This window comes from Labeo rohita, chromosome 5 (genome assembly GCF_022985175.1).
Source record: "Labeo rohita strain BAU-BD-2019 chromosome 5, IGBB_LRoh.1.0, whole genome shotgun sequence".
Lineage (NCBI taxonomy): Eukaryota > Metazoa > Chordata > Actinopteri > Cypriniformes > Cyprinidae > Labeo > Labeo rohita.
In genome coordinates, this window is record NC_066873.1 from 1,114,230 (window position 1) to 1,141,472 (window position 27,243).

Genomic DNA, 27,243 nt, shown 5'->3' on the forward strand with positions numbered 1-27,243 from the left:
AACACACAATGCAGTCTCTGAAAACAAAGAAACCTGAAGGTGTGTCTGTTTCACGTCTTTTTATAACCTCACAGGTGAGGTTATTTAAGCCAAATTCTTGGAGTGTTTGACACGTACGCTTCACAACCAGTAAGCGTTAATGAGATGCAGCATCAAGTGTAGCTTTTGATAGGGAACTAGTCTTCATCAGCTCCCCTTTAAATATAAATCATGAGAAGCTTTCATTTCGCTACTTTATTCAAGTGTTCATGCATGAACATATCAGCAGGTCATTGACCTTCGGTCTGATTCTGTCCATTTCCTCAGTTCAGCGACTGCTGGAGAAACTGAGGAACATAGGATCAGATATGCCCATATATTAGCTCATTTCCAGTCAGAGTGTCAAGCGTCTGAAAGTGAGTTTTGATTAAATAACTTGTAGATCTGTGCTTCCTGAGCCACAAACTGTTTCAGATGATTAAGTCCGATTTGGTGAACTGGTTTATAAAGCTCACCAAAAAGAACCGGTTCAAAAGAAAGATTCGTTCATGAACTGGGCATCACTCTGTGCCATTTTCCTTAGGTTCTTGATTACAGGTATGCTATAAATAATGTTCAGTTTCTTGCACAGACTGATCATTTCACTGCATAAGACCTCAATATACTTTCAGGAGTCATGGGTATTAATTTGGTGTTCCCTAGAATGCTTTTTTGACTCTCAAGGCCCTATTTTAATGATCTAAGAGCACGGTCTGAAGCGCATGGCGCAGGTGCACTTGGGGTGTGTCCGGATCCACTTTTGCTAGTTTAATGATGGAAAAAATGTTCAGCGCGGCAGGCGCATGGTCCAAAAGGGTTGTACCTATTCTCTTAATGAGTCATGGGTGAGATTTGGGTGTATCGTGCAATGAACCAATCAGAGTGTCATCTCCCATTCGCTTTAAAAGCCAGTTGTGCTTGAACCATGCACACAATAATAATCTTTTACATTATAATCCTTTCATTTTTAATATTTGGCATGTTTGAGTTCTGCTGTTGAGTGTACCTTGTTGTGTACCAGCTATAGGCGCATATAATTAATACATCTTTTAAACAGATTTTTAAATACAGACCAGATTTTAGTTGGTCAATGGGAAAAGCACCAACAACACGCCTGAGCACACATCATTTTCAGACTAGCATGGGTGGACCAAAATAGATGGGTGCAAGTGCATTTGCTATTTAAACAACGTGGCGCTGGGCGTGAAACTGATAACTGCGCTGGGCTGAAACTAGCAAGAAACACTTGCGTCACGCCTGGCGTCACATTGCGCTGGGTGTATGATAGGGCCCTCAAAGTGCTGGCAGCCATTAACTTGCATTTTATGAATCACCAAAATCGATGTTTCTTTACTGAAAAAAGAGTCATCTACATGTTGCATCCATTCATTCATTCATTCATTCATTCATTCACTGAGTGTGAATATAGCCATTAAAAATATTCCAGGGAGAGACATTTGTTCATGCACACGTACGCACACGTAGGTAGAGCCGTGCCGTGATGCTGTAGGCGTGCAGTTTGGTATTAATTAGCCGTGGGAGTAACGGAAAGTGCAGTAACCAGAAATGATTGGATGCCACACACACATAAACACATACAGGGTGACGTGACCAGACTGCTAATGCAGCGAGGCATAATAGTCATTCAGAGAGAGATCTGAGGAGAAGAGCGAGATGAGACACCGCACCGCTGTTCAAGCACCTCCACAGCGACACGTGCCAAACGGCCAAATGAGACCCAGTCAAAGGCAGATACAGACAGGAGGGATTCATCGTCTGTGAATACTCTGTCCTCCATTGCTCTTTATTCCTTTTGTTAATATCAGTGTCATTTTGAGCCTTCTACAATACCTTTATTTTCTTCTTTCTGAGTTCTGTCTGTCTCTCTTCTTCAGAGATGCTGGAGGAGATGGATTTCAGTGTGCCTCATTCAGGGAACAGAGAACAGAAAAAAAGCTCAAAGACAATATGAAGAGAAACTTAAAAATGGGAAAGTGTAAAGGAAAATGAGGGGTTTTCATTATACCGCTATTTCTGAATGAAAAAGAAGAACAGACAGAAAGAAAAATATGCGTTAGTTCTGTCGGAAAGGAAAAAAACACAAATGAGACATCTTTAAAGGTGAAGTGTGTAATTTTTTTGAAGTGTGTAATTTGTTCTTTCTCCCATATGCAGATGCAGCTAGAATGAAGCCATTCATAGGCTGATACCCATGAAACATGTGAACACTGTAGCTCTGTGGCTCAGATTGACAGTTTGCATTTGAAAGTCAGAGATCTCAACATGAACTGAAGTATTTCTGATCAAACTCTATTGCTTTGCATAGCTGAAGACTGAGCACTATTTTCCTTTGGCATAGAAATGCTGTTAAGGAGCTGAACTTGTAGGTCATAAAGATGTTACGTGTGACCGCCGAAAATTATTAATAATAATAATAATAATAATATCAGTGTTTAAAAAACAAAACAAAGGTAGCTTAAAAAATAAGGCAAACTATTACAATCAATTTGTTTATTAATGCACCAAAATATCTCTGAACCACATGACAACCGTGACAGAAGCAGCAAAATTAAACCAGTTAAGTGTAAAACAATTTTAAATAACAGTTACCACATTAAGTTTTTTTTTTTTTTGCAGTGCATGCTGGGAACCCAAAAATACTGTGTCCAGATGACTCCATTTTGAAAAGCTGGGGCAACATCTGGACATGTTTTAAACATATAACATAGTATCACAATTTTGTATTTCTTTCATTTGCTTTTCTGGCTGAACAGTGACATGTAAATGATTGTATCTATGTATGTCTGCATGTTTTATCTTTCTCTGGAAATTTAACAGCAATCTCTCCAGCATGACAAATCAGCAGAAATTGAGATGTCATTCATGTCTGTAGCACAAATAGAGCAGGGCTCTTAAAACACCTAATATTTTAATACTTAAAGGGCCAATATGCAAGAATTTTCATGTATTATTCACTTTTTATTGCCGATGTGTGAACAGCTTGTAACAAAGCTTAAAAAACATGACCTTCCCCAAATTCCTATCTTGTCTACAAAAGCAGACTGTAGACTGTTTTTGTGTAAAGGACTCTGGGACATTTTTGCCAGGAAAATCTAACGGATGTGACATTTTGCACGCTCCTGAGAGCTGCTCTTCCATTCTATGACACTTGAAACAAATGCTTATGTTCAGGTTAATGCTGAAAGTGTTGTTCTGTACTGTAATGTCAATGTGTCATGCAAAGAAAATGGAGCGATTCAAAGTATAGTTCACATAGCCAGATCTATATAGTCTGTGGTCTCAAATATACTTTATAATCAAACTATCATAAGTATCATTTTAATCTCAGTATCAGTTTAACTGACCTCATCTGTAGACATGATGGCGGTGAACTGCAGAGCTGGTGCATACAGACCCGCATTGCTGTGATCAAATGCTTTCTTAACTACTGTGTGTTTATGTTGTTAATGAGAGAAAATGCACAGCATATATTTACATATTCATCTAAATGACGCTCTCATCATGGTGGACGGTGACTTGATGTTTGCTAACAGCGTGTTGCTGCAAAGCATTTACAACTTTTTGCTTCTAAGCAAAGAACAAACAGAATATAACGGGGCACTGAATCACATTCAGTCTCGTCTGCATTACATGTGCATGTGTCAAGCAAAAAATGCTGGCTGCAGTTCACATAACGGCCACCGGTGTCACTAAAAACATGAGTTTGTGAATTCTATATATAGTCCCTTCAAGGTTAAAGTTTAAATAACCAGGGGATGACTTTTAGCAAAAAAACACTAAATATAAATTGGTGCATCAATGGTGCATTTCTTTCTCTCTCTCTCTCTCTCTCTCTCTCTCACACACACACAGACACACACACACAGTCATTTTCATCATGCTTCAACACGGTTTTCAGCATTTCTTTCTCTAAACTTTCCAACACACACTGTAAAAAAACACTCAGGTTAATAAAACCCCCTCTAACGTCCACCTTCAAAAAAAGACCCCCGCGTACTCTCACCATACTCTCACCCCGCTGCACGCGCTGCCAGCTATCACTTCCCAGTGGAAATGATGAGGTGGCTAGAAATAAACAGGCAATTTAAGTGCTGGACACTTCAGTGATCCATCTTAACACACACACACAAACACACACACACAATTTAGAGTGTGAGACTTGCCCCCCCCCACACACATTTGCTGCTGCAGTTGGAGTCTGTCAAGGTGGGAAGTGAGCAAGGTCAGTGCATCAATGGAAAAGAGATGAGAGAGGAATAAAAAGAGTGAAGATGTTAAAGACAGCTGTAGTTACAGTTGAGTTGCTCTCAATTACTGAACACAGTCATGTTCGGGACGCTGACAAATACACACACTTAAGGCCACAAAAATCCAATCCATTTTCAAATCGATTGTGAATTCACAAATTCATTCATTTTCCTACATTATCTTTGCTAAACCCTCAAAAGTGATCATATTCACCTTAAAATGTGATATATTTTCCCAAATGATATGCAGATATTTAAATTAACAAAAACAATTAAAATAAAACACTTTCTAAAAAAGATGTAACATTTTATTTGTGTACTTGCATCTAATTTGACTATTAACCAACATCACAGCAGGGTTTTTATCATTACTAAAATAAACAACTAAACTAAACTAAATTAAAATAAATCATTACTTAAAATAAAATGCAAACTGAAATAAAAGACATTTGAAGTACTAAAATATATAAAACTAAAACAAAAAAAACAAAACAAGATATATATACAGTATATATATAAAGACCTAATATATTTAAAAAAAAAAACAAGAAACTAAAGAAATTGATCTAATTTAAAATAATAATTGTAAACCTATCACAATATATAAATTATATTAAAACTACATTGCTGTAAATAAATAAATAAATAAAATAGCCTACAAAGAACATATTTTTTAAATTAAATTTTCCATACAAATAAAGATGAAACATTAATGAAGAAGCAAAAAATAATATTACAAAACTATGTCTGATATATAAATACATATGCATTAACTATAAGAGAACAACATTATTACTTATCCAATAAAGCATTATTTATGTTCTCCATTTTGTCCTTAGGAGAGAATTATTATTTGTTTCTGTTCTCTCTGTACTTGAAACCATAAAATCTATCTCATGCTGAAAAATGATACTGAATTGATCTGTTGAGAGATCTATATTTGTTTATGTACTGTGTATTTGTTGGGAATTGTTTAAGGAGAAATGCCATAGGCTACTCAAGAATCCAGCTTTAGTTTAAGACCCTAATTTAATAAATAATAACAATTATTTTACAGTGCTGGTCTATAGATGGATAGAAACACTTATTCTATCTATCTCATTTCTTTTCCATCAAACACACAAAGAGATATTTAACTTATTTTTCACTACATAATGTGTTTTACACTTTAATTTATTGCTTGTTTGTTGAAAACACACATAAGAATCAAAAATAAACGTATGCATTATTTACTGTTACACCTGTATACTGTGAGCACATCTCTGTCTTGAACTAAAAAGACCAGCGTGGGCATTTTTACTAATGATCTTGAGCGAACTGTTCCATTAAATACAAACTAGTGCATCTCATTATGTGTCATCAGAACTACTGCTTCAGCTCCTGATTGAACGTCACTCCTCACAGCCGTTCGTTCTCATGTGTATCCGCTGCCGCCTGTTTAAGACACATCCCTACTGTATGTACTGTACGTGTGCTCGCACTCTTACAGCGTGATCAGCGCCGCAGCCGCGAGCGTGAAAGCCCAGCGGTCTGATGTCATGACGGGTCTAATCAGTGGAGCGGGTGGAGGTGTGCATGTGAGCATTATAACCCTTCTCAATCTGCGAATGCTGCTTAAAACATGTAGACACTCAGACTGACAGCTTCCGCTGCTGTAGAGCTCTCACTGCTCTCCCCAGTGAATCTGTGAGTGTGTGTTGGGTAATGACAGATCTAGAAGAGCGGACCTAATCAAGCCTCGCTTCTCTTTGCGGCGCTGCACTTGACGAGCAGAAGCGAATGCTCCAGGAGTTGCCGCGTGCGTCTCTCTGCAGACAGAGGCTGCTCGCGCTCGTCCGGCGCTCAGACGCACAGCGTGAATATTAAATGACTGCAGGTGCGGCTGCGTTTGGAGTGGAGTGGAAGCTGAGCTTAATAATAAAGCCATTAATTTAAAAGAGCTGCTTGCTAGGCAGCGGCGGCACTGTTGCTATTTCTCATATTTAAGGTTGGGGAACAAAGCCCTCACCCTAAGGATTAGATTCTGGTGCGGAACTCGTCCTGCTTTTCTGTATTACAGTCACGTGACTTGTTGAGGAGACGTGCGCTATTCGTTCTTCACATGAGAATTAATAAAACAAATGAATGAAAAACAACAACTGAGAATTACATTAGCATAACTTAGCTTAAATCAGTCACATCTACAGTTCAGAATATCTGAAACCCCCTTTTCTAGCGAGCAAACACTCTATCACCCTAGCAACAACGAAGTACACCTTAGCAACCACAAAGCAAAGCCCTGGCAACAACTCTGTATTCTACTAGAAATAGTGTGACATCATTAGCCAAACAGAAATGCACAAAATCCTACAGTATCTGATGTGATACACTCTTAAAAATAAAGGTGCTTCACGACACCATAGAAGAAGCTTTTTTGACTAAATGGTTCCATAAAGAACCTTTAACACCTGAAGAACCTTTCTGTTTCACAAAAGACTCTCTGTGGTGAAAGAAGGTTCTTCAGATTAAAGGTAAGAAAGAGATGGTTCTTTAAAGAACCGCTGACTGAATGGCTCGTCGTGGAGCCAAAAATAGCTCTTCTATGGCATCGCTGTGAAGAACCTTTTAAAGCACCTTTATTTTTAAGAGTGTATGATGTGATCTGCTCCCATCTCATGTTCTCCCTCAACTTCAAAATCGTCCTATATCGCTGTTTGACCTTTTTTGTTAAGGGTGTTTGATCTACTTCGGATGTTCACTTTGCAAAGACTGGGTCGGTACTTCTGCAGCGATGTAGGATGATTTTGAAATGATTTTTGAAGTTGAGGGAGAAAATACGAATGGAGTTTTTTGACATACACTAACTGTCTTGAGCCAGAATACACAGAGTTCAGGGAGAGTAAGACAAGACGAGCGTTTGAGATTAAAAAGTATTTAAACTGTATTATTTTTTATGAAAATAACCGATTGTTTCGCTAGATAAGACCCTTCTTTCTTGTCTGGGATCGTTTACAACCGCATTTGTGATCGTTTGAAGCTGCATTTAAACTGCACTTTGGAAGTTCAAAATCGGGGCACCATATCAGTCCATTATATGGAGAAAAATGCTGAAATGTTTTCCTTAAAAAACACAATTGAAGAAAGAAAGACATGAACATGTTGGATGACAAGGGGGTGAGTACATTATCTGTAAATTGTTGTTCTGGAAGTGAACTACTCCTTTAAACACAAGCTATTCAATATTTGGTCAACAGTGTTTAGTGAACTTTTAAAAAGCAACTTCACTGATGACATTTATCATGACACGATTTTACTTTTGCGTCTATTGTTGTCTATTAATGTATTCTTGTAGTTATAAACATTTAACCCAACCTAGCTGGGTCAAAACAACATGAACACAAATGATGGGTTAAAAACAACCCGATTTGGATCACTTTGGCAACCTGGGTCAAAAAGGTCTGAGCCCAGCATCAGGTTGTCAAATTGTGCATTTTCTACAGTGTACATTTACTTGAGAAGCAGAACTGTTCAGAAATGCATTTTTAAATGTATATTTTCTTACCCTAACAAATATTCTTTCTTAAAACAAAAACATAATATCTTTTGTGGAATGATCTTGGAAATATCCACTTCACTGCAGACTCAAGGTTTCACAACCCAAGTGCAGTTTATTATTCAAATAAGAAAATACAAGAGACCAAAGACTAGAACTGACTTAACCTTGATTTAAAATTGACAGGACAAGAAAACAACACAAGGGATTCACTGAACAAACTCACTTCTGTAAGACACAAATAAGAAGTGAAGCAAAACCTTGAAACAAGAAGAAAACCAAAGCAAGCATGATAATAAACAGAATATCCCTCTACAATGATCAAGGAATGTCTACAGATTGTTTTCTGCAAACGCTTGACTGAACCCTGAAACTAATTAAAAACGAAAAATAAATAGGTGAATAAAATAAAATAGAAATATCTTCTCTATTTCACTATTTTATTCCGTTTTATCAGTTCCAGTCTGTTCTTCTCTGAACAGTTCTGGAGTTTAGTACTGTAGCACTTCTTACCGCCTCTTTACAAATAATAGCTTGTTATATAAATGCCGTGAGGAAAAGCATCTTCTATATACGATATGGTTCTATGATTCTAGCTTATTATATTGATTTCTAAAATTAATACCAATCTTTTGAATTTTGCTTCTAAAGTAAACCGATCTTGTTTTAAAGATGTCTTGGCATTACACTGATACAAAAGTGTATATTGCATTCAGTGCACAAATAAATGTGAGCCATCTCCATTTCCATTCTACCTCAACACAGAATGTCTTGTGCTGTATGTGTTTGTGGATCACACGGTGAGCCCACTGTACATTTTAATGCATGCATTGGATAGAGGTGCTCATATGCATGTGGATCTTGAGCGTAAATATGTGAACTGCAATTTTGAAGCGACGTGTGGGTTTGTTTGGCACCTTTGATGCCGAACTAATTACCTCCATACTAATGAGAGCGTTGCCCATATATCCAGCCGTGCAGTATATATCTATATGCATGCTATGCAAATCTCTCTGAAGGTGTTGCTTCGCTCTCAGCGCAGCCTTAAAACTGACTGCTTATGCTGCTTATCTGGGGTGTGTTCTCCAAAAGCATCACTAGCCGACTATGATTGTGAGTTCCATCTTTACTAACATTCAGTGTTTCCTGAAACCATAGTTCAAACGAACATTTGCAAACAGCATTATAAATTTATATAATGGGAACTTGGGCAACAATGAGCAAACTAACATTTGATATATTCTGTATCAGTCAATCAGTTTTAAAATATGTGCAGTATAAATGTGTAAAGGAAGCCTGGAGTATGAAGTAGCAAAATCAAATAAAACTAAATGACGGGGGTGAGAAAAACATATTAAGGAGCAAAAAATGAACACCCGTGGCTTCTGATGATATACTGAGGTCTTATGAAGCGAAACAATCAGTCTGTGAACATTATTTACAACATTAGCTGTAATCCAGAGCCTCAAGCAAATGTTACTATAGGTTCAGGAAACAGTTGTGACTAGTTGGTTAGTTTCTCCAATGGTGCATCATACTACACAGTATACATCATACTATAGTAGTTAATAAACAAGTTACATCATTGTATGGGAGACAAATCTCTGGTCAGCTAGCATAGTGAAGCTGGTTGATCAGAACAGTCTTCCTGGTTAAGCTAGTAGTCACAGTCTGAAGAACAGCCGTATCCCCAACATTTGCATTCAATCTCTTTTCACTTGTCTGCCTATCGGATCATGTCAGCAGGTCTTTCACACTTCATTCAGTCGGGTTCACACTCTTCTTGTCTCCTCTCATTTTCCACTTCAGTAGGGATGAGAATTGTAAGGAAGCCACAAATCTAATTCTGGTTCTTTCATTTTTTTTGGACGACGCACCCCATAAAATGTATGACAAACAAAAATATTAAAGAAAAACTACATATGTTAATGCCATTAACCTGGCATTTATTACAACAAAATAATGTCCTTGTGTATCTGTGAATGCTGGACAAATGCTGAAGTTATCATTTGGTCTGGGTGGTGTTTGGTTACCGGTCGTCTCTATCACTGACAGCACAGCAGAGCTCCATTAGCTGGATTGTATTTTTACTAGAGTACTCCAGAGTACAGACGCAGAGTAAACCACGCCCTAATCAATCTTAACAAGGCAATGATGCAAAGCATGAATCCTAAGATTCCTGTCTGACACGGATCCTAAACACACCATGAATCCTGAAAACAGCAGCACATCAATACTTCCAGTTTCTATAGTCTTCCCGGAAAAGGATTACATTGGAAAAATTAAATCATCATAGCATTTACATAAACCGTGCAGTTTTATTTTGCTCTAATTGAAAAGAAAAAAAAATGCCACAGAATAAATGAAAAGTTTTGTACAAATATAATATTCACTTCAGACTGCTGATGTGCAGAACATATACAGGCTGAAGGAGAAGTTCACTTCCAGAACAACAATTTACAGATAATGTACTCACCCCCTTGTCATCCAACATGTTCATGTCTTTCTTTCTTTAGTCATAAAAAAAATGTTTTTGAGGATTTTTCTCCATATAATGGACTGATATGTTGCCCTGAGTTTGAACTTCCAGCATGTAGTTTAAATGCGGTTGTAAACGATCGCCGAGGAAGAAGGGTCTTATCTAGCGAAACGATCGGTTATTTTCATAAAAATAACAGAATTTATATACTTTTTAATGTCAAACGCTCGTCTTGTCTTTCTCTGCCTGGACTGTTTTTGTTCTGGTTCATGTCAGTTAGGGTATGTCGAAAAACTCCCATCTCATGTTCTCCCTCAACTTCAAAATCGTCCTATATCGCTGTTTTACCTTTTTTGTTAAGGGTGTTTGATCTTCTTTGCATGTTCACTTTGTAAACACTGTGTCTGTTCTTCTGCAGCGATGTAGGATGATTTTGAAATGATTTTTGAAGTTGAGGGAGAAAATACGATTGGAGTTTTTCGACATACCCTAACTGTCTTGAGCCAGAATACACAGAGTTCCTTTAAAAATATATATTTGCTATAACAATGATACTATTCGGCTGTTTGCACTTGTTAAGTTTAAAAGATGTCTCTGGTCAAAGAGCACAAGCTGTTTATTACACAACAATCTGCCATTTTTGAGTGGTTTATGTGTGTTTTCCACAGAATATAATTCTTAAACAGTGATTTTACTAATGTAAGGTTTTGCATTTCCCCCCAAAAAAGTTACCAGCCAACATTTTATTTACTCACCAAAGCCAATTTGCACTTGCAGTTCGTGTTTGGCAAGTGTTGATCTGTACTCTGGCAGCGTTATAGAAAGCATCCTGTTGTCATGTTTTGGCAGAGCAGGAAGAGCAGGAGATGGAGACGCTGAGCGGATCACTGACACTGACACGTGAAGCCCTCGTAATAGAAATCATGATTTGCCAAGGCAGTTTGATCATATTTAGGGTCAGGGATTTAAACAAACCCAGCTGGTGCTTCGATGCTGTTGTCTTTACACACCCACTCAGACGCAGACCTGCATCCTTACAACCCTGGTGAACAAGAAGTACATACTTATAAAAATAAGAGTACTTACTACTGAAATCATTAAATAAACTTTAGAGTATACTTATGGATTTTCTTAAGGGTGTTACATTAAGTAAATGTAATGTTTTTGAACACTTAAATGCACTTCATGAAACTTAGAGTGCTGTTTGACCCACTTAAGTAGGACTTAAGTACATCTTTATATGCAATGTCACAAATATGAAATATAGTGTACTGCTGAATATACTGACAAGAATTTATGGTAAACTGAAATACACTTTCAATATCATTTCTACTGAAACTAGGGCTGTCAGTTTAACACAACTAAATTAATAATTATGAAGATGTCACGCAATTAAAATATGTTAATACAGTTAACGCACTGGCCCCGCCCTCAGACCTGTACATCATCCTATATTTCATACAGCTGCCTGTTGACAACAACTCCATAAATGCAGCTATGTACCAAAATTCAAGATGTTGGTGCAAAAAAATGCCCCGTATATGTTTTGTCCCATATATATATATATATATATATATATATATAATCTCATGAAATGCCCCTATATGTGTTTTGTCATGAATCTGCAGATCATATATATATGTATATCATGATATCACACTGAGCAATAGCAAGAGCAAAATGGATACATTATAGCACACTATATTATGTGTTTTTTCTCAGTTTTGCAATGAACATATTACCTATAAAGCCATAACAGAAGTGTTGTGTTTTTCAGAGCAACATAGCGGTGTTTCGTTTATGAATGAATCCGCATTTTGAATGAATTGTATGAATCAATAAATCAAAGGCCCATTCATAAAGAGAGCCATTTACTTTATTCCTAAATGAATCAACCATTTGAACGAATGGAATGAATTAATGAATGACTCATAAAGACATTTACCGCCATCTGGTGGCAGATTTAGTTTCTTATTTAGAGTATAATTTTTAGTAAAAAATAAATAAATAAATAAATAATAATAATAATAAAATAATTAATTAGATGAATTGATCGAAACATCATGTAATTAATTAGATTAAAAAATTTTAATCGACTGACAGCCCTAATTGAAACTTATATGACACGTATTTGAATATATTTGTAATAACACATTTATAAGTTGCACTTTGTGCATTTAAAATATATCAACCTAAAATGTAATATCAAATAACATGTAACCCCATCAAGTGTACTTCAGTAAGGCATGACAAAAGATTATAACACTTTTGTGTTTAGATTAAAAATACAGTTTTGATTTTGACATAAAAAAAAAAAAAAACACTTTTTAAAAGTGTACTCCGGTGTGCTAAGAAACACAGTCATGAATGTCTACATTAATTTCATTAAAGGTCTTTTGTTTCAATAATATTATATTACCTGCAACTACAGTTTTAAAAATATACTTTTTAAGATCTGAAGTACTGTACACTACAGCACATTCACTACAATTACAGTAAGTGCACTGAGGGACCTTACAGAAACGTACTAAAAGCCGTTCAGAAGAGCTGACAGTCTGGCAGCACATCATCCACTTCACCCTACAGACAAACACAGCCACACTTTCTTCACTTTATACTCATTTATGACATGAAAAACTGGTCAGCTTCATAATCGGTGTATAGACCATATCTGGCCATGTCAAATGGTAGACTGTACGTAGACTGTTTATTTTTGAACACAGTTTATCATTTATTCGCATATTACTCTGTAGTAGAGAGATTTGAAAGCCCTGCAGCAACATAAAGATAAAGTCTATTCACTGCTAATATAATTTGGTCTTTCCCTCAGAAAAGAGCAGGAGAAACTGGCCTGCATCCATCTTATAAAGACCCTCTTCTCTTTGACACTTAACAAAATTGAATTTTAAATTAAGTGGATTCAATTTTCAAAGAGATCGAAGCAAGTAAAAAAAAAAATAAAAAAAAAAAAAAAGTGTTCTACGATGTTTCCATAAACCCGGAAATGTGAACTAAAAGTTTTGGTTGTAACATTGTAACATTTATTTTTGGCTACTTTTCTGTGTTTGGTCATCAGACCATGCATTCATCTGTTTTCCAAACTGTTTATCTCAATTATCAATTTAGTATTATATCATATTATATTATATTATATTATTATATTATCAAACAGTCCAATGATTGAACAGTCAAAGAAAAAGAAGCATTAATGCCATAAACCGATTGTCTAGAAGTCTAGCAGTGCATAGTGTTCATATTCTATGTGTATGCGAGTCAGATGGCATTGAGATCATTCATCAAAATCTGCAGTTACACATACACATGTTTTTCTTAACTGAAGAGATGGTAACCTTGCGTCTGTGTCACTGGAGAAACGAGCAACCCGGTTTCTCGTAAGTCAATCATATAATGGGCTGACGTCACCGAATCGCTTTTAGTAACCGTTTGCTTGGTCGTTTTGGAAAATGAATCCCGTCACAAATCTGTGTGCGCTTTCTCTTATAAAATGACAATTTTGGTAACTCTAAATTTAACTCAAAATGAACATCTAATGGCAAACATGTTGAAATTAGCAAGCAGGCAGTTGATTTATGACGTGACTAGCTGTTTCCACACAGAAGCCGTTTATTCAGTGTACTTCGACTCTGGATTGCAGCAGAGACCTGACATCCAGACTGTCACTGGATAGTGGTGTTTGTCCACCACTAAAATTACACTTCTTTTTGATTTGGTGATTTTTTACAACAACGCTGATTTGTGTTGAAGCTTTAGGGGGGGAAAAATATGAGGAAAAACTCCTAATCCAGATCTACAGTATGTAATCTACTGTATTTACCCTTGCGTGTTCCATCATGTCACATTACGACGTCAAAATCCCTACAGGCTGAACAAACATCAGCGCGTGTTTCTGAGTGTCAATAAAACAAGAAAAGCTGCGTCCCAATTCACATACTGTCTGCCCTAAATAGTATGAGATTAGAATGTTTGTGTTTCGCAGTATGTTGGAAAATAGTTTGGACTGTTTGTATCATTCGGTTTGTTCCGCATTGTTTTCATCTTTTATTTTGAAGAATGTCAGTAACCAAATAGTTGCAGTAGCCATTATTTGGTTTATTCTTGTTAGTTTTTTTTTTTTTTTTTTTTTTTTTTTTTTTTTTTCCCAAACAGATTTGGAACAAGTGGAGAGTAAGTAAATGATGACATTCATATTTTATATTTTAATTTGAATTCTATATAAATTTGAGATCAATTTGAAACATACAGTAGCTTTCAGAGCAAACATTCATAGAGCCCTTGGCAAAATCATGACGTGTACACGCATTAGACGCTCACAAATTCTGCAAGTACAGTACGTGTGCATTAGTTTTCATTTATACGTTCAGTGCTTCTCTGTCCTTTTTGTGTTATTATGAATGTTAATGTAATCCCATTACGTCCAGCACGTGTATGTTATCAAATTAAGCAATGCCTGTGTGACAGAGAGCAGCTCTTAATGCACAACATCCAATAAAGCTCTGACTGACTGACTGCAAACACGACTGACTGACAGACTGACTGATTTCACTAGCTCATGAAACCTAATCACACCGGAACCAGTCCAACAAGATCAACAAATCATATAAGATCGCATCTTCATAAAGAATGACGACGGAAATATTTTCTTTTAGATGACAAGGCACAGTTTTGAAAAAGGTTAATGGAAAGTAATGCAATTAATCTTAGGCGGCTGTTTCTTTCAGAGATAATCAAGATTTAACAGATTAAGTCAGCACCTTTCATATTTACTGTTAGTTATTTTAATAGTGAGAACAAATGTCTGTTCCTTGTTCATGCAGGCAGTATATGAGGCACTCCTGTAAGATGTTTGTTTCAAGAGTCACACCTCTCAATACATACACTGCAGAAAATTATTCTTCAAAACTGTAAAGATTACTAGAGTGCTATCTACAGTCTTTCTACTTCAAGATTTCACATTAAATTCAAGGTGTTATTTGCAGATTCTTTGTAATTATTTGTGAAATTCACTAAAGTAATTTCTGAGTGTACGGTTGTCAATGCCGAATGATGACTGTTTGAACACAGCCAGAATCTGTCAAATGACATTCAGGAAAAATTCTGCCTTTTCATGTAAACACAGCAAAACAATGATGAGTTTACTCATTGTAATTGTCTGGATGAGGGTATTTGTAATTAATTTAGTGGAAGAATAGTTTGTAATTGACTGTCAGGATCTACATCTGTGCTTGAGAAGTGTGTGTTGTGTTGTGTTGAGATGTGTGTGAGTGTGTGTGTGTGTGTGTGCGTGTGTGACTGTTGCTGCCGCAAGTGCAGCCTGGAAAGCTCAGCCTATGCAAACCAAATCAAGATCGCTTATCATTAATTAGTGTGTATTTCTAAATATAGCTGCACTTCTGATATGTATCTAACGAGGCTCCATTCATCATGTTTGTCTCTCCTTCCTCACAGCGTAAACAATTATTTTTGAGTGTTTTCCACAGGCTGCAAAGAAAAAAAGAACTAAAGAAAGAAAGAACTAAGCAACAGCAACGGCGGGAAAACGGTTTGCTGTCGCAGATAATCACACACAAAGTTTATGCAGCAGTTTTTATATTACTTTCCCATAACACAAAGTGAGCTTCCTAAAGCAACAGCCCCGAACTTGGGTTATTATAGATAACTAAAACTAAAACCACACACACACACACACACACACACACTGTTTGTTACTAGAAATAAAATATCATTTTCAAATTTAAACCCTTTGTTATTTTTGCTTGTTCCCAAGGCGATATTTCTCATTTTAATTAGCTTAATGTGCTACAATAACTACAACTAAAACTGAAATAAAATAATGCTAACAAAAATGACTAAATATGACAAAAACACACATACAAAGAAATACAACTTTAATTACAATGGAAAATATAAAAATAGTAAAATAATTTAAAACTATTCATAAAAACTATAAAAGCATTTCAGTGACACTAAAATAATGGCAAATTAATAAAATGATATACAAATCAAAACACATGAAATCTTATGTTGTTTTATATATTTAGATTTAAAAAAAAAAAAAATAAATAAATAAATAAATAACTTTTGTGTGGATATGCTATGGGTTGCACGATGTGGGTTTATAAACACTGCACACTTACAACTGGTTGTTGAAAACTTTAGGACTAACTGTCCACACCGTTTAGCAAGTGATTCAATCACATCTATTGGTTTAGGCAGTGCAGTTTATTTTCGGGAAATCTTCATTGGTTGCTATAGTAATGGTGTAGGTGTGAGCACAATGCCAAGTGATTTCTACAACAAGTGAAATTAGAAAGAATTCAGAAAGCATAAAGCATATGGAAACTGAAATTGTAGCCTCTGCTCACCTCCATCAAGGCATCCCGCTGTGGTTACGCACGCGCTTTACAAACGCCAGTAAGCAAATCAGACAGAAACACATTTCAGGAATTTAAGTCCAATGTCAAACTACAGAAACAGAGCTTGCAACAGTTTTGTCAGATGCAAGTGACTAAAAATCCTCCAGCCTCAAACATGTGGTTACATCCGGTGTGATGGCCTCATCTTGTACAGCGGAAAAGTCTAAAATGATAGTTATGTCTGGTGTCACTCTATTTACGTGTGTGTTTGTGTGTTAATGCAAACAGATGAGTGCATGTTCCATGTTTGCGTTTGGGAAGTCTGTGTGCATAATCTTTGCGCAGCACCTTTGCTCACATCTTTAAAGTGAAAGACTGTCACAGCACCTGAACACACGGTTCTTCTAATCCAGCTCTTAAAGGGACAGTTCATTGAAAGAAAAGTCTGTCATCAACAGTTTTACTCTGCTCTTGTTTGGCTTTTTAGGACTTATAGATTTTGGCTCCATTCCTGCCTGTAGTTTTCAAGTAGTCCTGAAATATGTAGTTAGACTTTTACCTTGTGTTTGCTTAATTTTCCAAGACAGTGCCCCCCCCCCCCAGAAAAGACCATTTCTGAATATTGTGCACAAATTATTTTGATAACAGGTGTTTACATGACAATAATGCACTTACAGGAATTTAAAACATTTTCCTTACATTTTTGAAAAGTGTCAGGTACAGATATAAACGTGTTCACACAGATCAGCTGCATTATTTATGCCAGACCAGTAGTTGGCAATGCCACTTTGTAAAGAAACACTAGGGGCCCTATTTTAACGATCTAAGTACATGATCTGAAGCGCATGGCGCAGGTACGCTTAGGGCATGTCCAAATCCTGTAGTTTAATGATGGAAAAAAATGGTCGGCACACCAGGCGTCTGGTCCGAAATAAAGTTTCTAAATGGCTCCATAAAGAGCCTTTAACATCTGAACCTGTTCCACAAAAGATTCTTTGTGGTGAAAGAAGGTTCTCCAAAGGTAACAAAAACATGGTTCTTTAACGAATCTTTGACCTAATGGTTCTTTGTGGAACTAAAAATAGCTCTTCTGTGGCATCACTGTGAAGAACCTTTTAAAACACCTTTATTTTTAAGAGTGTGGGTGTGTTTTGGGCATAAGATGCAATAAACCAATCAGAGTCTCATTTCCCCATTCCTATTAAAAGCCAGTTGTGCCTGCACCATGGCAGATTTGCTATTTACATGGCAGATTTGCAAGAGCAAAGACTGAACACTTCTCCAGAGAGGAAACAGATCTGCTCGTGCGTGAGGTTAAAGCGTACACATAAATAATCTTTTACATTGTCATCGTTTTTTAATATTTGGCATGTTTGCGTGCTGCTGTGTCCCTGTGTGTGTAATAAGCAGAGTGTACCCACCTATAGGCGCTCATTACTAATGCTGCCTTTAAATAAGTAAAATGAAAAACAAACACTGCAGTTGGTCAACGGTGCAATCGTATTCAGTTGTCTCAGAATAGCAACGTGCCAACAATGCCCCTGAACACACCTCATTTTCAGACCAGCACGACCATGGGCGAACAGATATTATGTGTAATAGGGCTTAAAGGAACATGCCACTTTTTTAATTTTAATTTTTTTGAAATCAAAAAAGCTCATTTTTCAACTCCCCTAGAGTTAAACAGTTGAGTTTTACTGTTTTCAAATCCATTCAGCCGATCTCCGGGTCTGGCGGAGGCACTTTTAGTATAGTTTAGCATAGATCATTGAATCTGATTAGACCGTTAGCATCTCGCACAAAAATGACCAAAGTGTTTCGCAATTTTTCTTACTTAAAACTTGACTCTTCTGTAAAAAAAGACTCTTCTAAAAGTGCTACCGCCAGACCCGGAGATCGGCTGAACGGATTTGAAAACGGTAAAACTCCACTGTTTAACACTGGGGGAGTTGGAAAATGAATTTTCAAAAATAGTGGCATCTGTGCACATATTCATTCCTAGTCTGAATGCATAATATGTATGCACATGATGTCACTGTTTTCACATTCACAGTTTTGTATTTTACACAGAGGCAAAAACTTTGAAATCCGTTTACAAAGGTTTGCATTTTCAGACCCCCAAAACACCACTGTTGTGTAAATGAACGGCCAAAATGCATAAAAGGTTTTATGTTTTTAGTTGAAAACAGTGTTGTTAAATCTAACTTTAAATGTGTTTTTTTTCTTCTTCTTCAAAGCTTAATTCTTTATTTTGGGTGAAAAATAGAAGCTTGGACAATCTTCTAAATATCTTCTTTTGTGTTCAACAGTAGATTTGGTGTTCAGGTGAAATGAGGGCGAGTAGATGATCAAATGTTTCATTTTTTAAGCAGTTTTACTGTAAGACAAACCTGAGAAACAACAGGAACTCTAGTAAAATGTGACAGTAAAACCAACAGAGCCTCCATTTCCAAACATCTTCATCCTAAAGCACTTCACAATTCTCACAATGACTCATAACGCCAAAATTCAAATCTTATTAAAATAATATTTAAAATAACTGTTCCCAGCTGGTTTTGCTTGAGGACAGTTTTTAACGCTCTGCACGAACACTCTCTAACCTGCTGCTTGGAGCAGTGGAATTTAATCAGTATCAGTAATGATCAGAACAAATCATTCCTTTCAAACCAGACATGATATATGACAAAAAAAAGTTCAGCAACAAATAAAATCTCTTCACCCGCCCATGTTCATGTCACTCGAAAGCTACAAGATTTTCCTCTCCCCGCAGAGCACAGGAAGAGTTCCAGGCGGCTCTTGCGCATCACTGAAAGTGGATGATAACTTCAGCCGTCAAGCTCTAAAAATGACAAAACACCACAAAAGTAGTTGACATCTGACTTATGTGCTTCATTCCAACTCGTCTCGAGCCATATGAAAGCTATTTTTCACGATAATCTTGGAGCCTGACAGTTACCGGTCGCACTTTGCTTTTTTATTGCGGGAAACAGCGGCCTGGACGGTCTTGTTTTGGGCTGAACTGAAACAAACCGATTTGTAGGCGAACGATCCTTTAATTTCATATTCCACTGTACACGCAGTTTGGAATATGGGCCTGAATTTAAATGAACGGTGAGGAGATCTAAACTCCACACAAACCTCCAATCAAATCAGCAGCAGCAGCAGCAGCAGGCCCGACTCCAGCTCGTTTGTTTGGGGTACACAAGAAAAATAGATTTCCTGTACAAGCGGTTGGGCTCCCGCGGACGCTCGCAGATGAACCGCCTGGACGGATTCCAACGCATCTATAGAAAGGCGAGCGGTCAGGCTTGGAGGATATGCCTCGTGGACAGTGTGGTGTGAATCTGGGGCGGAATCCATCGATCCGAACGCACGGACCACGCCGGCGCGAGGCGTTGCATTAATCAGACGGGGAAAGAGAGGCAAAGTCATTCCCTCCCTTCTTTAAAATGTTTTAGGTGGGTTTCGTTTCAGCAGGGTGGGCCTAATCCTGTTTCCATGGCGACCGGCGGCCGCGCTCTCCATTTGTATGTAAGAGCGTGTGCGCCTTGAGCTAGCAGCTGTACCGTTTCACAGTTTTCTACTAAATCCACTTTTATAATCTGGTCACACAATATGCTAACGTTTTACCCACTGCTGATGTGATGCAATACGCTCCATTTGTCAAGGTACGGGGGTAAAATATGTGTGTGAATTCACCTGTGTGTCCTACAGTGCTCAACAGTGCGACACAATTCTGTGGGTGCAGTACATATAACATGCATAGAATTCGTAATGTGCATAATGTGTCGTGCACGATGTGGAAGCGAAAGCATAATGTTACTAGACTGTTATTTTATGCATTGTGTGTGTCATGTATTAAATGTTGCGGTTTTGTAATTTAATGTATTATGCATGCATTTAATGTGTAGGCTGCATGATGCAAAGCATATTCATAGTGCTGGAAGTTTGCTGTTTTTTATGGATTATGTGTGCAAACTTGTATAAAATGCACTGAAAACATTATGGATTTACTTATTGCTATTAATTAGTTGTGAACTGAGCTAAACCATATATTTGACCAGTCGTCACTCAAGTATTGCGGGTATATTTGTAGCAATAGCCAAAAAATACATTGTATGGGTCAAAATGATCAATTTTTCTTTTATGCCAAAAAACATTAGGATTTTAAGTAAAGATCATGTTCCATAAAGATATTTTGTACATTTCCTACCGTAAATATATCAGAACTTAATTTGTGATCAGTAATATGCATTGTTAAGAACTTCATTTGGACAACTTTAAAGCACTTTAATTTTTTGCACCCTCAGATTCCAGATTTTCAAATAGTTGTATCTCGGCCAGACATTGTCCTATCCTAACAAACCATACATCAATGGAAAGCTTCCACATGATATATATATATAAATATATAAATATATAAATCTCAATTTCCAAAAAGTGAACCCTTATGACTGGTTTTGTGGTCCAGGGTCACATCTTAACATTATAGTTTTAGATGTGCCACATGTATTATGTAAGATATTAAACATGTGTCACTGCCAGTGACGTTAACACTGAGAAAACAATGGTGTAGGATTTTAATTAAATTAGCACATTTAATTAACACATCGCGTTAAACGTGACATTTTGAAGCAGAAAGACTGAAGTGGTGTTTTCTCGTAAACTCTGGTAATCTTTTGAGAAATAATTTTTACACGGCAGATCTGAGACCCAAATGGTTTATTTAAAATAATATGAAAGTATACGGTGTCTGTAAGTGTATTATGATGATTATTCTTCATATTTGGTATGTATTGTTTATATGCAGGATACTGGATGTAAATCTCTGCTGTGGTCTGGCCTGACTGGCTTTGGCAGTGCCACCGTACCCTACTGCTAGCCAGCTGTCACCCTGTGAATGAGAAAGGATCGGTGGGGACAAAGACACACACCCATGTCTCTCTTCTGTAACCCAGCCTCGCCGCGTTACGCTTTCTCTGGCTCTCGCCTGTCCTTTTCTCCTTTCGGTCCTTTTCTCTGATGACACAAGCAACACGGCCGCTTACAGCAGCCTGCAGAAGACAGACACGGAGGGAGGGGCATCTGCGCGAGCGCGGCGAGAACAACGGCGAGAGATCAAAGAAATATCGCAACATGAGAGAAAAAAAAATCTGAGATGGAGAGAGGGAGATAAGCATACGGAGAGGGAAATTATATTCGCCACGAGAAGCCCTCTTAAAAATAAGTCTTATACAAATCAGCATGTATACAGCTCTTACACATATTAAGAGATGACTATTCACACATAATTGCATCTCTGTCCTTGTTCGTCCTTTGTCCTAAATGTGGATGTCCTGTCTGCTTGTGTTAGAAATCAGGCCGTTTTGCTCTTTAATTAACAGGACGGAGCAAAATCTTCCTTTAGGAATGGACTGATACAGCTTGATAGTTGATTCGTTGTCATTTGTAACTAGTACTGCTCAGTATTGGTACATAAATCATACGACATTTGTGCTACAGACATGAATGACTCAAATCATGCAGCTTGCTGAAAAGAAATGTGCTATAATGTACTTTATAATCATTTGCAGATAATAAAACAAGCAGAATAATCTCATGTCTTCATTTTGTAAGAGCGACCTGAGCCTCATGTCGTGTCAGTTACAAATGACAGCACCGACCACTGAGAACTGCTAACAACTGTCTAGCAACATGTTAAAATCCCCTCAAGAACACTTTAGCATCCTCAGAGTAACACCTTAGAAAACACCAACAACAGCTGTGTATAATACTGCTTACTTTTGAAGAAATCATCAGCTACTAATCTACTGCCAATACACTGCAAAAATAATGTTCTTACTTAGCATCGCTTATTTTGTTTTTCTCTTTTCTAGTACAAATATCTAAATATTATTAAATCAAGATACATTTAGCCTACTTGAGAAGCAAAATCACTACGGAATTAAGTGACATATTAGAATTAAGTGAGTTTATTTTTTCATTTCTTTCACTCTATGGACAGATTTTTTTTCTTGTTTGACGCAAAACCTCACTTCATTTTGATCAATTTGATAAAGAAAACAAGACTTAATAGCTGAAGTCATTTTTCTCCTCACATAAATGTATCTCAGTTTAAAATGATATTTAGATATTTGTAGTGGAAAAGACAAAAACAAAACACAAATCACAAAAATACTGAGAAAATCATTGTTTGCTTAACCCACTGTTTTGACCTAAGCAGATGATCATTAGTACGTCGCACATCCCTGTGTATTTTCTGCGCACACAGCATCGTATGCTTTCCAAATAGACGACAAGAACAATAATAACAGTAAAGGAGCAACGTACTGTATGCAGGCAACACGGCAATGACCAGCTCCTGTTCTCGAGCCATACGTTCACAACCGGGTCTTCAAACGTCTGAAATCATTTGCAGTGAAGGGAAACACCGAGACCCTCAGTGCCCATCAGAGAGGCCATAAATGATGCACACACTCATCCACATCCACGCTGACAGTCAGGAAGACTGAGAGAGAACATGTTTACAGCCGGGATGGTCCCTTGGATCTGGAAAAGCTGAAAACATGATCCATTCCCCCGAGATCATCATGCAGAGAAGCAGACAAGCTCTTCACAACAAAAAGCGAAAGCAAGGAATATCTGAAATGTGAACAAACTGCTGCGAATGCTAAAAACCGGCGATCATTGAAATGACTGACATTAACATGCGTGTGGCAAGCTGTTCTAATGGTCACGCTCGAAAATGTTTAGGACTGAAATATGTCTGAGCAAAATTGCACTTTCCTCTGGGCTTCGCCATCCTCCTAGACTTATTGAACCCTGATTTGAATAGAAACGAAAATGATCTAAGCGTTGATCAATATCCTGGAGCTCTGCATTGAGTCTTCAGAGAAGAATTCAACTGAAGGGCGGCTGAATCAATCAATCATGCATTCAATCTACATTGTTAAGTAGAAGCAAGCAGTAGCATTTGATTGGTATTTCAAGGTCTGAGAGCAGCCATTTACTGGAATTCAAAGTTATGAAGTTTGTTCAAATGACAGATGGTCTGAGTGAAATGTAGTTTTTGAGGTATGGACCACATGTGACATCACCTAGGAGAGACTGTCAAGTCATTATTTACCGAACAGCTCTCAGTTACAGGACATTCGGTGTCACCGATGCCAAGTCCAGCACGATTCCGAAACTTAATATGATCCAACGAGAATGAGGTTTGAAATTTACATCAGAAAACAAGACTTCTGTGAATAATGAATTAGTTTTCAGCTTACGTTCTTTATTCCAAAACAGTCCATGGAACATAAACGGAGGCGATCATGGACTCCAAAAAAGGGGAAAATATGCACCAAGCAAGACTTGTGCACAGAAAGCTGCAGTATGGCATCAGGATAAAGTGCACAATTCATACGAACCACTGTTATGGTGAAAACCTGTGCTCACATCGTTTTTTAACATTCTTTAAATCACCTCCATTTATGTTTCTGTTTTGGAATAATTTGAGGGTGAGAAAATGACGAAAGAATCTTGATTTATGGGCGAGCTGCTGCTTTAAAAGCTGACTTGCTGATTTCAAGATGCAGCCCAAGAAGTCAAGATGCAGAGATTGTGATCTAACTGTGAACTGTCTTGTTAGTGCCCTGTGGGAGAGCCAGAGTGTTACGCATGCAGGCAGAATCCGCGTTTATACAACCACCACTCCAAATTTCCTGAAGCTCACGGCCAGGGGATTAGTCATTCAACAACACAACATTAAAGCCGTTTTAACCCGGCTGGGCCTTAAGAGGATATTGCTTAGGTTTCCATATTGAATCAAAGGCACGTCTTATGTGGCCATCAGACAGCGGGCCGAGTCTCGCTCCTCTGATAACACAGGTACGTCAAACAGATGTCTAATTGATGTTTGCTTATATGTAGAGCTATACGCAGAGTGACTCAAAAGCACTGACACCTGACTGACATTAAAATGATGTTTATGATTAAGAATATAGGCTGGGTCAATGCCTTTTTAGGCTTTTTTATCATGTTAGAACATTTAGATGCCTTCCAAATCACACTCTTTAACAGACATATTGAATGTGCTTAGGGTTTTTATTATTGATAAACAATGACAGTTTTATTTACTGATGGTTCAGCCAACCATGCACAATGTGCCACTTTAGCGATTGAAAAATAAATAAATAACATTTAAAGGTGATGACAAGTGATTTTAGCTGTTTTACTAACCTCTAAACATTGGGCTCACCTCCACAACACGTTCTGTTCCCGAAAGCCCGCCCTCCAATGACATGTCAACCTACCCAATGTCAGTAATCCGTACATTTACAATGATTGACAGGCGAAGAGCGTATCAGATTGGCAAAAAGGCACGGGCCAGTCCCCTGACTCCTCTTTCCTATTCTAGGGCTGTCACAGATACAGGTGTGATTTCTCACGACACCCATTTCAATGATATCTGTCAGGTAAAAGGTACGTTTTATTTTTGGCTTACAGCACCTTCACGAGTAGTCCAAACCCCAAAGGTTTCTCAATGAGATCTAGAGGTTTTGTCGTTAGACACCATTTGCAGCACCATTCACAATTTAAAGCCGCCGTGACCGCACTGACTCCAGCTCTTCATGAGCACAATGTACCGCATTAATGAAAAAACAATATTTGAAGGCAGCCCATACGCCTAACCAGGTTACACACACCATTATGAATGGCAATTATTAGCGCCGAAGCCAGATGTCACACAAGCGTTATCGGGAGGTAATGAACAGCAGCACAGGCGCGCGTGCATTCTTATTTAACTTTTTTGGGCGTTTTTAAACGATTGTAACACCCATTTTAATCCCCTTACTGGGTGCAACAGAACGCGTCTCAGGACGCGTTTTTAACTTGCGCTTTGAAACGGCGAGGCTGACGACGCGACGCCAGTGCCGAAAACACGCGTGTGTGCACACGGTAACAATTAAAAGATTGCGCAGAAACACATTACACGTGTGAACAGCTCTTGCGTTGTGCGTGTCGCGGTGCATTCGGTCATGGGTCATATTTCTGCAGAACCCCAGAAATGCTGAAAGTGTCAGCAGTCGCTTTGTATGCTGTGACAGTTGCGCTTAATTTTGACTGCGCTAAACGCGTCTGTTGTTGTGTTCCAGCGGATCCACACACAGCTTTGGCCAGCAAAGCCTGAAAACTGCTTAGACTCAGCGAATGAAATGGCAAAATGGAATATTATGATAACTTACCTTTGCATCAGAGAGCCTTTCCTTTGCCTGTCTCTCCATCCATGTCTCCTTTACCGAAAACGCTTCTTTGTTATTTCCTCAGACCTGTGAAGTTCCGCGCTATTCGAGCTGTAATTCAGAATTAAGTGACGGTCCGCTGTAGCCTATAAGTCATCATTAAAACCATACACCCCCCTTTTCTCTCTTCCTTTCACCGACCATCCGACTATTGTTTATTTATTTTTTTTCTTTGCAATAAAATCCACCCCGCACTACGTAGCAATAAAACACTACACTAAATTAATCATACGTGCGTACATAACGCTGCGACGAGAAAGCGCTTCACAGAACTTCATCGCCCTTTAATGCATCTTCTCCCAGTCCTCTGTCCTCCTCTCTGAGCATCACTTTCCCTTGTTAGTTCGAATGCATAATTCACGCTCGGTTCACAGCGTAGCGGTGTTCGATTCGCAATCGAATCGTTCTTTTGAGTCGGTTCCTTGATTCATTCGAACTGGTTCGCAAAGCGTTTATGCTGGTATTTCTGATGTGGCCTACTGTACAGCGGGTGACAAGGTGAAGCCATAACCAAACTTTATTTCTTTAAAAAAAAAAAAAAAAAAAAAAAAAAAAAAAAAAAAAAAGCAAAGGGAAATCACATAAGTGACAGTAACACACACATTTGTGTTAAATATAGAGAAAAAGATATAAAATAAAAACTAAAATGCAAAACGTAAAGCATAAATTAAACAGCAGTATAAAACTAAAATAGTTCCCAGTACAGAGGAGTAAAAAATGGGAAATTCTAAGATGGGATTTCTCGAACCACTTTGTAATGGTGACTCGAAAGAATCGAATCGTTAGAACGAACCGTCTGAACGAACCGACTCACTGAAGTGATTCGGAGTTCCCATCGTTAAAGAGCTTGCTGTATTGTCTCGTTCGTGTCAGTTTGATTCGCCTGCCATTTCTCAGCGATGTCAAGCGCAGGATGTTTCAGCGGCCGTTCATCATCCCAGACAGAGCAGGAGAGTGGAATAACAGCTTCATGTGCTTAGGAAGTGCGGATATCACGTAGTGACGGAGCGAGGCTTCCTCAGAGAGGGCTTTCTTTGTTATATATCTGCGCTTTAATCTACAGATATTATCCCTGTCATTTTATAGGGGAATCTCGTAAAAAGGTATAAAGGAGCCCAGCTGGGCAGCATACAATAATTTAGCGCTGTACTACATGTCTTTAATGTAATGCAGTCATTTGTAGTTTTCATTTTACTTTGTTTAATTCTAATGTAATTTTTTTTACAGTGATATATTACCAGGATTACACCATATTACATAGTCATAATTATCATGATAATAC

General features: G+C 37.8%; 1 protein-coding gene across 4 annotated transcripts in view; it reads right to left on the reverse strand.

The window, feature by feature from the left end:
• The window catches only part of flrt1a (fibronectin leucine rich transmembrane protein 1a), a 65,074-nt gene extending 38,783 nt beyond the window's left edge, over positions 1-26,291 (reverse strand). For 3 of the 4 annotated variants that reach the window (XM_051110515.1, XM_051110514.1, XM_051110513.1), the window contains exon 1: positions 25,905-26,291. The gene's annotated coding sequence lies outside the window, so the exon portion shown is untranslated. Of the gene's footprint in view, positions 1-24,897; positions 24,948-25,904 lie in introns of those variants that run through there. The other variant, XM_051110512.1, reaches the window with a different exon arrangement.
• Positions 26,292-27,243: the final 952 nt, after the last annotated feature.